General features: G+C 41.5%; 1 long non-coding RNA gene across 1 annotated transcript; it reads right to left on the minus strand.

The window, feature by feature from the left end:
- Positions 1 to 4,451: 4,451 nt before the first annotated feature.
- On the minus strand, positions 4,452 to 10,063 carry LOC125910968 (uncharacterized). Its single transcript, XR_007454221.1, has 2 exons — positions 6,876 to 10,063; positions 4,452 to 5,984 (listed from the first exon to the last, which is right to left on the minus strand). It is a non-coding gene; the product is annotated as an uncharacterized LOC125910968 (long non-coding RNA).
- Between the last annotated feature and the right edge of the window lie 2,817 nt (positions 10,064 to 12,880).

A 12,880-nucleotide genomic window follows, 5' to 3' on the forward strand; every position in this document is an offset into this window, starting at 1 on the left:
ATGACTACAGGCTTCCTCTTCTGCAAGGGTAGGAAAGTGAGCTCTGTCAGCGCTTGCCCCATGGCTATGACACACAACAAGCGTTGGCAACTTTGCCCTGGCTAGATCCTGTCTGATGCATTTGGACATCTACGTGGCAGTAAGGAGCATGGGAAATCATTCTTCTCCCCAGGCACCTCCAGCTAGATGGACATTACGTTCAACAGAGGAAGAGGTGAGGCGTGGGCAGGTGCTTTGTCATGTGCACAGCCAGGGTTAAAGACACAACCTAGATGGGTCAACAAGAACTGGTCGACATTACTAAAAATTCAAAATTACCTAAGACTTCTGCTTCCAGCCATGATGAAGTAACAGGGACTGGAGTTACCCTCCCCCCTTAAACTGCAGAATGGACAAAAGCGATGAAATGACCGTTGTCGCACTGGACCACAGGCAGTGCAGGTCTGGGATCCTGGGCAGCAGGAGAACAGGTGAGGACAGTCGGGACTGCTCACTGCCAGCAGCTTCCAGACCACAGGGCGGGTGGGGAACCCACACAGAGCCTGGCTGGGGTCTCGGAGTCGAGGAGCAAGCTGGGGGGCCAGGGGAGCCCAGGCAGCCAGAGAGGCAGGGCTCCAGAGGACCAGGGAGGACAGCGGCACAGGCGAGGTCTGCACAGGGTTTCTGCAGTCTCAGCCTAATAATGCTGGTCAGCACGTGTATGGAAGGACCCTGCCCGAGGCACAGAAAAGGACCACCAGAAAAGGACAGGTTGGAAGAATCCCCAAGAGCTCACACAGGGCCTGCAATAGCTCCAGTTTTCCACCAATTATAGTGGAAAAACCTCGAGGTAAGCAGAACATCAGATAGAGTAATTAGAAGGGTATTGCCTTTAGAGTCAGAAGAAACTATATAGGCTGCCTTGGGGCTGCCCAACAAAGCTTAAAAGCAAGAACTGACAAAAACAAATGATTTCCAAGTAACCACTACATCCCAGAACAAAGACTTAAGAAAAAAAGAAAAGAAAAGAACAAAGCACCAGAGAACCAGAGGACAAGTGCACGTGGCTGAATGCACGTGCTATCGCGAGTCCCGTCAGGAGTGTGTAAAAACTGTTCGAGAAACCTACAAATTCAAGAACGTTGACAAATCCCAAGCACAAGAATCATGAACAAAAATACACCAAGGCACATCACAATCATATTGCTTAAGACCAGTAATAAAGAAGAAGTTTTAAAAGCGACCGGACACAAAACACATTGTGTGCGGAGGGACAGCGTTAAGTACTGGAAGGAAACAGCAATGACAAGTTCTATAGAGTTTTTCAATAACTTGCTGGTACGAAGGGGGAGACTTTGCCGGTGTCCTCGTCACTAGGCTAGCAATCGAGAGGTTAAGTTTTAGTCGTGATCGGTGATGAGTTACTGGCCCCGGAGACGTTTCTACGCCATGACAACGCAGTTCTGTGGCTGGCCTGCAGCGTACAACTGTTAACCATTAAACAAAAACAGCAGCATCTCGGGGACACTCAGCCTCAGCTTCGTCCAGCTCCAGTTTTTCAAATCCCCCACGGAGTCTCGCTGGTAAAACCAAACAGTTGGGACTTGCAGGCAGCTGAGAACTGCTTGCGTATTTGGATTTGCCCAAAAGCTCTCTCCAAAAGCAAGCGAAACAAAAAAGTGAAAAGTCAATTCTGCGCAAAACTACGTCGTCAGTGTCACTAGGAGAGTTTTAGAACTGCAAAAGAACTGAATCAGAGACAAGTCGGCAGATGCCAGCGCGTGACCTCTCTCGCACCCCATCCGACCCGCAGCCACCCCACCTGGGTGAGAGCAGACGTGGCCTGACAAGGAACTGGGGGCAGAAGAGGGGGGCTGGTGAGGCCCTAAGATTAAATCTGAACGTCCAAGACATAAAAACATTCAAGAAAGAAAACTTTCAAACATATCCCAATACTACAGAAATTAGTACGAGTCAATCTATCCAGAGCTGTGGCATAAAACCGGGAGATAAGATTTGACACACGTGAACCGAGGACCCCTCTACCCTCTGCGAGACTCTTGTGACAAATGTGTCACATTACCACACGGGAGGGGATCAGGAATAAAAAACACACTTAACTTAGAAAATAACATTTTTGATGGTACACCAAAAGGCTACAGACAAAAAGAACCGTATGCAAATGCTGTACTTCTCACGGGACCCGGTTTGGAAATGCTGTAACGACTTCAGGTGCCCACTAGGACCGAATAAACAGAGGTGTGCCTGTGTCTCTGTGTCCCTGGACCCATAGGTACACACACATTCCCTATTCCCTGGCTCTGTCTGCCGAGAGGGCCCAAGACCATCTCCGACGGCAGTGAGCACGTCGGCCGACCAGATGCTGATTTCTATATAGTATTCTCCAATAAAGGAAAATGGAGTTTGTCGAAGTGGCTGATTCCAGGGCTGGGCCAGGGCATGTACAAGATGAGCCCAAAATAGCCCGTGGTGCCAGAAAATAAGTGCTTGAAAAAGGATGGCAGTTTTTAAAAAAAGACACAGGGCCCGACCTGCCGAAGTTCCTAATCACTGAGGGCTCATGGCTCCTACTTCCTTATGGAATAATTTGAGTAAAAAAAAAAATTAGAAACGATAGGATACAAACAAGTGGATAAATAGGGGAGAAGGACAGCTTTTCCTTGCAGGCAAATTCTAAGTGACAAGTGTGGAAGGAATAAAAGACCTACAAAATCGCCATCAGACAAACACCACAAGAAAAACTGTTTCAGACGAGATCCGCTGATGGACGCTGAAACCCGTGAGCAAAAGTTTTAGGAGAAACAGGTGTTTTCATACCTCCACAGATTTCCCCCGACCGAGAAGGCAAAACGGTAACTTCGCAGCGGAGAAACCCAGCAGAGCCCACTGGAACCACGAGAGGGTGTGACGTACAGGAGGCAAACCACGTACCCCACCCAGACGGGGCGTTCCGAGGACTCAACGCTTCTGTGGGAGCTCTTTTCAAAAACTGCATAACCGCAATCTCATTAGGAGAAAACAGCTGATAAACTGTAATTGAGAAGGCATTCGCTAGCCAATCGATACTCATCAAAAGCATCAAGGTCATGAAAGACAAGAAAGTACTTAGCGACCGTCACAGACTAGAGGGGATACTACACTTGATCTTGGCCTGAAGGCCGAGAAGCGATAGACTAAAGGGGGCTAAAAACACCGGACTGGGTCCTGAAACAGAAAAAGAATGTTAGGGGCAAAAACTGGTGACACGGAGTAAGACTCACGGCAGTTGTGTCGTGCCAATGTTAGCGTCCTGGTTTTGACGAGTCTAGTAGGGTCATGCAAATTATCACTAGTGGAAGCCCAGTGAAGGGCACACGTGACTTACCATCTCTGCAACTTTTCTGTAAGTCTAAGACTGACGCTAAATAAAAAGCTAAACAGCCGTAGACCAAATCCTCAATCTGCACGCTGCTTACGTTGCCTGTGTGTGTATGTCCCGGATGTTCTTGGTGAACACTGTAACCACCGCTAATTACTTCAGGAGCGTGTGTACGTGAGTGTGTACGTGTGAGCGTGTGTACGTGTGACTGAGTGAGAGACACAGACACAGAGAGAGAGGAAAGCAGGAGCCTCCTGAGCTAGTCAGACCTGAATTCAGTTCTGGAGTTGTCGATTTTCCTTTTTCTGTGCTTTACTTGTTAGAGTTGTGTTTTTATCGTTTGTAGTCCAGTGCCCTCTCACTAACATACTAACTTGTGGTCTGCTTCGTTCTAAGAAATACTGAGGCTGGTTATAGCCATTCACTGAAAAGGAAGAAAATAAATCAAGAAAGTAAACTGAAAATAAAGCAGCAGGAGATACAAGAGTGCAGTTACTACCCCACAGATGCGTCACTGCAGACCGCTAGATGATAGCCCTACCATCAGCGGCAAACCGCGCCTGACTCGTTCGCTGTTAACGAGTATTGTGTTTTCCTTGCCGCCATCCCCAGGACGGCAGACACTGCTATTTTTACACACTAGACGACCGGGGCACAGGGAGATTACCTCGCTTGTCCAAGGCTAAACAGCTCCCAAAACTGGACCAGGAAATTTGAACCCAGAAAACCTGGCTTCGGAGCCTGCATTCTTAAGCAGTACACTACGAGGCTTTCAGCTTCCTGGCAATAAAGGCAAAGGCCTTTATAGCAGCCAATATATAGTAAGGATATTCTCTGATCGGTCAGGAGACTCTAACCGTCAACCCTATCATGCTGCTATTAAGATATAAGTTCTATATAATTAACAGCAGCTGAGGATTTATATAGCACTCACGGGTCAGACATAACGTTTATTTCCCCCCAACAGTCACAATTCAGGCAAATACGCAGATCCTGTAAACAATCTTATATTGCTCCTGAAGGTTTCCTAGAGAGAACAATTGCAGTTGCATTAGCTTCCTCTTGCTGACGTAAGACATTCCCACACACTTGGTGATTTAAACAATACAAATTTATTATCTTATACTTCTGGAGATCAAGGTCGGACACAGGTCTCACGAGGCTGAAATCAAGATGTCGGCAGGCCTACATTCCTTCTGGAAGCTCCAGGGGACAATCCGTTTCCTCGCCTTTTCTAACGTCTAGAGGCCACACCCCCATTCTTCGGCTCCAGCCCCCTTCTTCCATCTTCAAAGCCAGCAAGAGCAGGTAGGGATGCTTCTAGAAATGGCTCTTTCTCTGGTTTTCTCTTTTGCCCACCCAGATAATCCAGCATCATCTTCCAGTCTCAAGGTCAGCTGTGTGGCAATCTTACTTCTGCAACCTGAATCCCCTTTGCCAAGTGACACATTCACATGTTTGGGGGTGAGGACGGGACAGTGTGGAGGGTCATTACGCTGCTGACCACAGGAGCTAACACTCTTTAAACATTCTATGTGCCAGGTAAATACTTTGTAATAAGTAACGATGATACGGTGAAAAAGCTGTAAGTTCATATACACAGAACGCAGGCTGAGAACTATTCCTTTAAAAAGAAACTCTTGATTCTACTCAGTTTCTCAGTTACACGTATTATCTCCGTGGACGAGAATTAACACTGGTGTCAGGCAGAGCCGACCCGGAATTTCTGGTCCCACGTTTTGGTGACAGTCTTACAACATTCCAGATCTCTGGTGATCTCCAAGCGTAATTATTTGCATATTCTAGTTGACATGGCTCAAGTGCTCCTTGTTGTTCCAACAATACAGTGGGAACGAAAGGTGACTGTGAGCAGAGGATGCCCACATGATCTGAAGCAGCCCTTTTAGTACAAATGACCATGTGAGTCAACACGCTTATTGGCAGCAGTGATCGTGTGATCGTGGCTGAAAGCCTTTTTGGTCTATGAACGTCATCTGAGCTTTACCTTTAGTTTCTGAACAGAACATCTTTATTTAAAACACCTGACACTCGTAACATCAAGCGACCCTTTCTATATTTTCCCAAACCAAATGTCGTAATTTGCTCTGTATTCTAGAAGGGGACTCCGCTTCGTCAAATCATTTTGGAAACAAATGACCTGAGGTAAGCTTCTTATTGTCACCAGCACGTTGAAAAGAGTATCTGGTCCATGTTTCAACTTTATGCGCTGTTAACTCTGAATGCAGCCTTTGATTTGATTTGATTTTTTTTATTCTTGAATGCAGCCTTTTAATGTAAATGACCACGTGATTTAACATATGGGAAGAAATCTCCACAATTCTCAGGTTCTACTAATTTGATGTATGGCCAAAAGCAATGATTCAAGTTTCATTTAAGAAACCTTTTAATTTTTTTTTTTTTACATTCTGAAACCTAATTCCTGCTAGACATTTGGGATGATCTGGTGATACCTGGAGACAAATTACTATACGGAATAAACCCCAAATCCCTTAAAAGACAAGACTTTTGAAATCCAGTAGCTTGATGGTCAGCCTTCCCCTCCATGTGTATTCCACACAGACACTACACTGGTAGGCTAATTCGCACGTGGAAAATGCCATCAAACCTGCAGAAAGTATTAAATTCACAGTGGTGCTGTAGATTCTGCCTTTATTAACTACAAATATGCCAAGTATAAATGTTAAATGAGCGACTTTTAATCAAGGATACCAACTATTGAACACTCTAAACATTTTAAACATTTGAAGAAGAGAGTGCATATTTAAATGTTCACTTTAATACTGGTAAAACTGCAACTTTAGACAGTATGTTACCTTCAAAAAGTAATCAATTAAAGAAATGTCCAGGTTATCAGATAAGGCGTAACATTAGGCTTTGAAAACTGCTGCAATTCACACTTTAACCACATGTACCAGAACCTATGACAAAACAAAGATGAGCACTGCGGCGACTGCTTAAGTGCTTTGCCAAGTGCATGTGGCTCACTCCTCCTCGTGAAAATGGGGAAAATACATCTAAATGTTTTACACTAAAGCCAAAAACACATTAAATGGATCACACCATTAATTTAATTACCTTGGAAGCTGAAAAACAGACACATTCTATATATCTACAAATTCAAATTCAGTTTATTTAACTGTTACCCTGTGGTCCAACATGAGTCTTAAACTAAAAACTAGAACTAAGAATTTCAGGTGAAGTATATTTTTCATGTACAGAAATCGTTTAATGGACTCTGAAAACAATAAATCTTCTCTTGGTCACTGTTTTAAAAAAAATGATTTAACAAAGGTTTTTAAAATAGACATGCCCATTTTTTCTAATCCAAAATGTGTAGCTTGAAGTCTCTAAGTAACAAGTTGAAATATAAAGTTTACGAACATTAAAAAATTTCTTTTTAATACAGAGAAGACCTTAATATTGTAGCAACAACAGCTGCTAGATTTTAAGGGAAGGCTGTAAAGTAGGATATTATTACACAGCGAAATCCACTTACTGAGCCTATTTAATCCCACAGTCTTGCCACTACCACAGTGTTTTTCCTAAGTGTTGTAGAACATTCTCTGTAGGAGGGAACTCCTGCTTTCCAAGGAAATTCTATATAGGGCAAGAAAAGAAGGGAGAAATAAACAATAAAACATATGGATTACGCCAAATCCGATATTCCAGAGCAGTATAGACAGTAGGCCCCCTCCCCCCCCATCTGCGGTCTCACTTCCCGAGGTTTCATTACCAGTGGTCAAGTGTGGTCAACCACGGGCCAGGAGCAGAGGATGCTCCTGAAGCACTGCCAGGTCAGTGGCAGCCTCATGCTACGTCCCAGTGCCTATGTCACTCACCTCCCTCCATCTCATCACATGGGCATTTTACCGTCTCGTCATCACAAGAAGGCTAGGTACAGGGTAGGATAATTTGAGAGGAGGACCACATTCATATAACCTTCATTACACCATACTGTTATAATTGTTTTATTATTAGATTGTTGTTAATCTCTTTCTGTGCCTAATGCAGAGTAAACTTTATCATAAGTCCGTATGAATAGGAAAAAACACAGTATACGTGTAGGGTTTGGTACTGTGTGTGGTTTCAGGCGTCCACTAGGATCTTGGAAGGTACTTCCTGCAGATAAGGGGGCACTACTGTAGCTACTTATCAGTACACTCTACTACTAAACCAGTTACTGTCACTAAATTCATTTATCATAAAAAAGAATATCAAAACCACTCATTTACCATTAAATTCTATCATCACTAAACTCTACTACTACATCAAAGCAGAAATGGGCCACTTAACAGAGAAAACCAGATTGTCCTCGTGGTAAAGATGTGGCCATGTCTTGAACAGATCACTTAAGTGAGATGTTAAATCTATTCGCTATGAAGCATCTCAGCTAGTGTCATAAAGGTAGATCCACAAGCCGGTTTAGTAATGAACACCTATATGAAAATTATTACTTTTAAGACGAACATGTCCAGCATAACAAAGACGTCTCCCTCCATGACAAAGGTCTGGCAGGTTTGCCTGTAGCCCATAATAAAATATCTGGGTTCCCTAAGCTCGGGGTTCTTCCTGTAATGTAACTCACTGTATGTGAGGCATCACCGGGCCCTCATTGGGTTGCTTTATGAGAACTGAGGCTCAAAGAACTAGGCAAGAAAATAACATTCTTGGCTACTGCTATTGCTGTGGGAAAAAACTCTTTTGTCTCTGTCCCAGGAGGCTCATGTCTTTTGCCAGCATTAATGAAATTGTGGCAAGTTGTTAGTTTCCAAGTACAATAAAATCTCAAGATCATGAGAGTTCTCATGAAGAAGAAAAGATCTGACATTCTACTTCTCGTCTGTTCAGAATTTTATCACATGAGTGGCGAATTTTATCAACTGCTTCTGCATCTACTGAAATAATAAGATAATTTTTCTCCATTGTCCTATTCATATAGTAAATTATACTGATTTTCAAATGTTAAATAAAACTTTCATTCCTGGAATAAGGTCACTTTGGCCATAAGCTATTATTCTTTCTACAAATTGTCAGACTCAGTCTGCTAATATCTTTAAAATAATTTTTGCATCCATGTTCATGAGATTGGTCTGTAATTTTCCATTCTTGTAATGTCGTAATTTTCTATTCTTGTAATGTCATTGGTCTGGTTTCGGTCTCATGACTATACTCACTTCTCTGGAAAACTTAAAACTGATATTCCTCCTAATTCCTTTTAAATGTTTGAGGAATTCATTAATATAGCCATCTGAGCCTAGATTTTATTTTGTGGAAAGAGTTTATGATTCAATTTCTTTAATAAATACAAAAACGACTGAGACTTTCTATATCTTCCAGAGTCTGTTTTTGTTAAGTTGAATTGTCCTAGGAAGTTGCTCATTTAATCAAAAATTTGTATTGAAGTCATTAGCAATGTCCTCTCACCTTTTCAATGACTGTAAGATTTGTAGTGACATTTCCTTTCTGAAAACTGTTCTTTATCTTATGTCTTTTCACTTTTTTCGCTTTGTCAGTTTCATCAGGGGTTTATCAACTTTATTATATTTCTTCAAGAATCTTTTGGCTTTGTTGATCCTTCTTATTGTATATTTGTTATTTCAGTAGTTTCCACACTTCTTGTACTTCTTTTGGATTATTTTTTCTTCTAACTTGCATTAATTAACTGCTCATTAATTTTGTTTCATTTTTATGACATAGGAACTTAAGGCTATCCATTTACGTTTACAAAGCTCTAAACAGCATCCCTCAAGTTTTGATGTGGAGGGTTTTCATTATCATTCCTTAACTGAAACCTACCTTCTAGTTTTCATTATATGACTTCTTCTTTCACTCACTGTTTATTGAGACGTTTATTTCCAAACACAGGAATTTCCTATGTATCTTTCCATTGCTGATTTCTGGTTATCTGAATTGTAGCCAGAGAGCACACTCTTTTTCAGTCCCTGGTATTTACTGGCACTTACTTTATGGTCTAGCGCATGGCCAAACCATGTAAATGTTTCAGAAGCCCTGAAGAGACTTGACTTTGCAATTATCATGTGCATTACGTTCTACGTAATGTCCAATAGGTTGACTTGGTTACTTGGATTATTCAAATCTTCTATACTATTACTGACTTTTTTGTTTCTTCTGAGAGGTATTTTTAAATCTCCCATTATAATTGTAAAGCTTGCCAATTTCTCCTGATAGTTCTAGAAATATTTGCTTTCTATATTTTAAGGTGTTTTACTAGATGCATAGAAATTTCAAACTGTTATTTATTCCTGGTTAATCAAATATTTACTCTTCAGCAATTTTACTGAAATTACCATATGATCCAGAGTCTATTTCGTCTAACGTTACTATAGTGTGGTTCTTTTTTCCATCCTTTTATCTTCCGATATCCTAATGTTTTTAAGATGTGTTTCTAGAGATACTGTATAGGTGGGTTTTTTTTTTAATGTTTATTTATCTTTGAGAGAGAGCGAGCGAGAGAGAGCGAGAGAGTAGGGGAGGGGCAGAGAGAGAGGGAGACACAGAATCTGAAGCAGGCTCCAGGCTCTGAGTTGTCAGCACAGAGCCCAATGCGGGGCTCGAACTCACGAACCCGAAATCATGACCTGAGCCGGAGTCGGACGCCCAACCGACTTGAGTGGCCCAGACACTCTGACAATCTGAGTCTTTCAAAGGAGTATTTTGTTCATTCACGTTCATGTTTACTGACGTAACTGAGTTTTCATCATCTTACTAAATACGTCCTATTTCTCCTGCCTATTCTCTATGTCCTTTTACTCTTACCTACTTTTGTAGGCTAAAAAAACTTTTATCAATCCATACCCCCTATGTTAGCACTGGAATTATATGCTTAACATTGTGGTTAACATAGAACACAAGAGCTGCCATGTTTAAGTGTACAGTTCTAGGTACTCAGGATATTCACACTGCTCTGTGACCGCTGCCATCACCCATCTCCAGCGCTTTTTCATCTTCCCACACAGACTCTTACCCATTAAACAGCTACACCCCTCCTTCCCTCCCCCAGCCTGACAACCATCACTATGAATTTGACTCCTCTAGGTACCTCGTGTGAATGGAATCCTACAGGACTTGTCCTCTTGTGACTGGCTCATCTCACTTATCACAGTCTTCGAGGTTCATCCATGCTGCACCACGGGTTAGAGTTTCATTCCTTTCCCAGGCTGAGTAAGATTCCATTGTGTGTGTAGATCACATTTTGTATCTATTCATCCACTGATGGGTGTTTGGGTGGCTCCCACCTTGTAGCTCTTATGAATAATGCTACGTTGAACGTGGTGCACAACTTAACATTTGTGTCCCTGCTTTTGGTTCTTCCAGTTACCCAGAAGTAGAACTTCTAGATCACATGGTAATTCTATGTTTAATGTTTTTGAAATACTGCAGTACCCATTTTCCATAGTGGCTGCACTATTCCCACCAGCAATGCACAGAGTTTCCAATTTTACCCCACCAACACTTGTCATTTTGTTTTTGATAATAACCATCCAAATGGAAGTGAAGTGCTATGTCACTATGGTTTTTATTGCATTTTCCTAATTTATTGCATTAGTGATAATGAGCATATTTTCATGTGCTTCTTGGCCATTTACATATCTTCTTTGGAGAAATGTCTATTCAAATCCTTTGCCCATTTAAAAATTGTATTTATTTATTGTTTTACTGTTGTTGAGTTGTAGATGTTCTTTACATATTTTGGATACCGACCTTATCAGATAAATGATTTACAAATACTTTCTCTCATTTTGTGGACTGCCTCTGTTGAGAGAGTATCCTTTGATGCTCATTTTTAATTTTGATGAAGTCTAATTTATCTATCTTTTCATATCCAAGAAATCATTGCCAAATCCAGTGTCCTGAAGCTTTTCCCCGGTCTTCTTCTAAGAGTTGTATAGTTTTAGCTTGTATGCTTAGGTCTTTGATCCATTTTGAGTTCATTTTTGTACATGGTGTAAGGGAAGACTCCAATTTCATTTTGTCCATGCTTTTAAAAATTATGCTTTTAGTGATTACACCAAAGGTTACAACATGCATCCTCTACTTCTCAGTCTGGTATCTACCGGTACACGTGTAAAAGGAGAGTTAGTAGAGCAGGACGAGGACTGTTCTCCTCAAGAAGATCTGCTTGCAAGGCTGGCCCTTGGCTACTTTCTAGGAACTTGGGTTTTGGAAGGATTCCCAGCAATGCCAGAAGTGGTAAGAGTGGCTCACTGTACTAAAACTGTAAAAATAATGTGGTTTATGCTGAACAGCTGCTTTCCTTCTGAGAGTCTGAAACTTTGGTATGTGCTAGGCAGTGGATCCTATGTGACTGGTCACCAATAAAAGTATCGGGCCCAGATTGTCTAATGAGATTTCTTGGTGGACAACATTTCATATGTGCTGTCACAAGTCGTTCCTGGAGGAAACAAGCACATCTTGTGTGACCCCACTGGGAAAGGACTCTTGGAAGCTTATGCCTGGTGCCTTCTGGACATCACCTCACGTGGCTTTTCCCTTTGTGGATTTTGCCGTCAAATCATAGCCATGAGTACAACTATACGCTGAGTCACGTGAATTCTCCAAGTCAATCACCGAACCTGGGAGGGTGGGGCAGTACTGGGGACCCTCAACGTCGTACATTTTACCCTCTTCTCAACCTACAAGGACTTTAGACTAGTAACAGTACCTAATCCCCTTTCAACTGATTTACTACTGTCTTATATTTATATTGGACCCTATAAAATACCATTATTCTTGTTTTATACAGTCAATACTAATTGATATATACCACATTTTGATCTTCATTTCTCCTGCATCTCTGACCTTTCATCTAAAATCACTTTCCTTCTGAAGAGAGATCTCAGATACACAACCTGACCTTATGCCTTAAAAAGCTGGAAAAAGAACAACAAATAAAACCCGAAACCAGCAGAAGATAGGAAATAAGAAAGATTAGAGCAGAAATTAATGCTATTGAAACCAAAAAACAGTGGAACAGATCAATGAAACCAGAAGCTGCTTCTTTGAAAGAATTAACAAAATTGGTAAACCACAAGCCAGTTTGATAAAAAAGAAAAAGGAAAGGACCCAAATAAATAAAATCAAGAAGAGGAGAGATCACAACCAACATAGCAGAAATAAAAACAATAATAAGAGAATATTACGAGCAATTATATGCCAATAAAATGGGTAATCTGGAAGAAATGGACAAATTTCTGGAAACATATACACTACCAAAACTGAAACAGGAAGAAATAGAAAATTTGAACAGACCCATAACCAGTAAAGAAATCGAATTAGTAATCAAAAATTTCCCCAAAAACATGAGTCCAGGGCCAGACTCCAAAACCAGACAGAGACCCCACTAAACCTTGATTCCAAAACCAGACAGAGACCCCACTAAAAAGCAGAACTATAGACCAATTTCTCTGGTGAACATGGATACAAAAATCCTCAACAAGATATTAGCCAACCTGATCCAACAATACATTAAAAAAATTATTT

The sequence above is a fragment of the Panthera uncia genome, assembly GCF_023721935.1.
Source record: "Panthera uncia isolate 11264 chromosome C1 unlocalized genomic scaffold, Puncia_PCG_1.0 HiC_scaffold_3, whole genome shotgun sequence".
In the NCBI taxonomy this organism is placed as follows: Eukaryota; Metazoa; Chordata; class Mammalia; order Carnivora; family Felidae; genus Panthera; species Panthera uncia.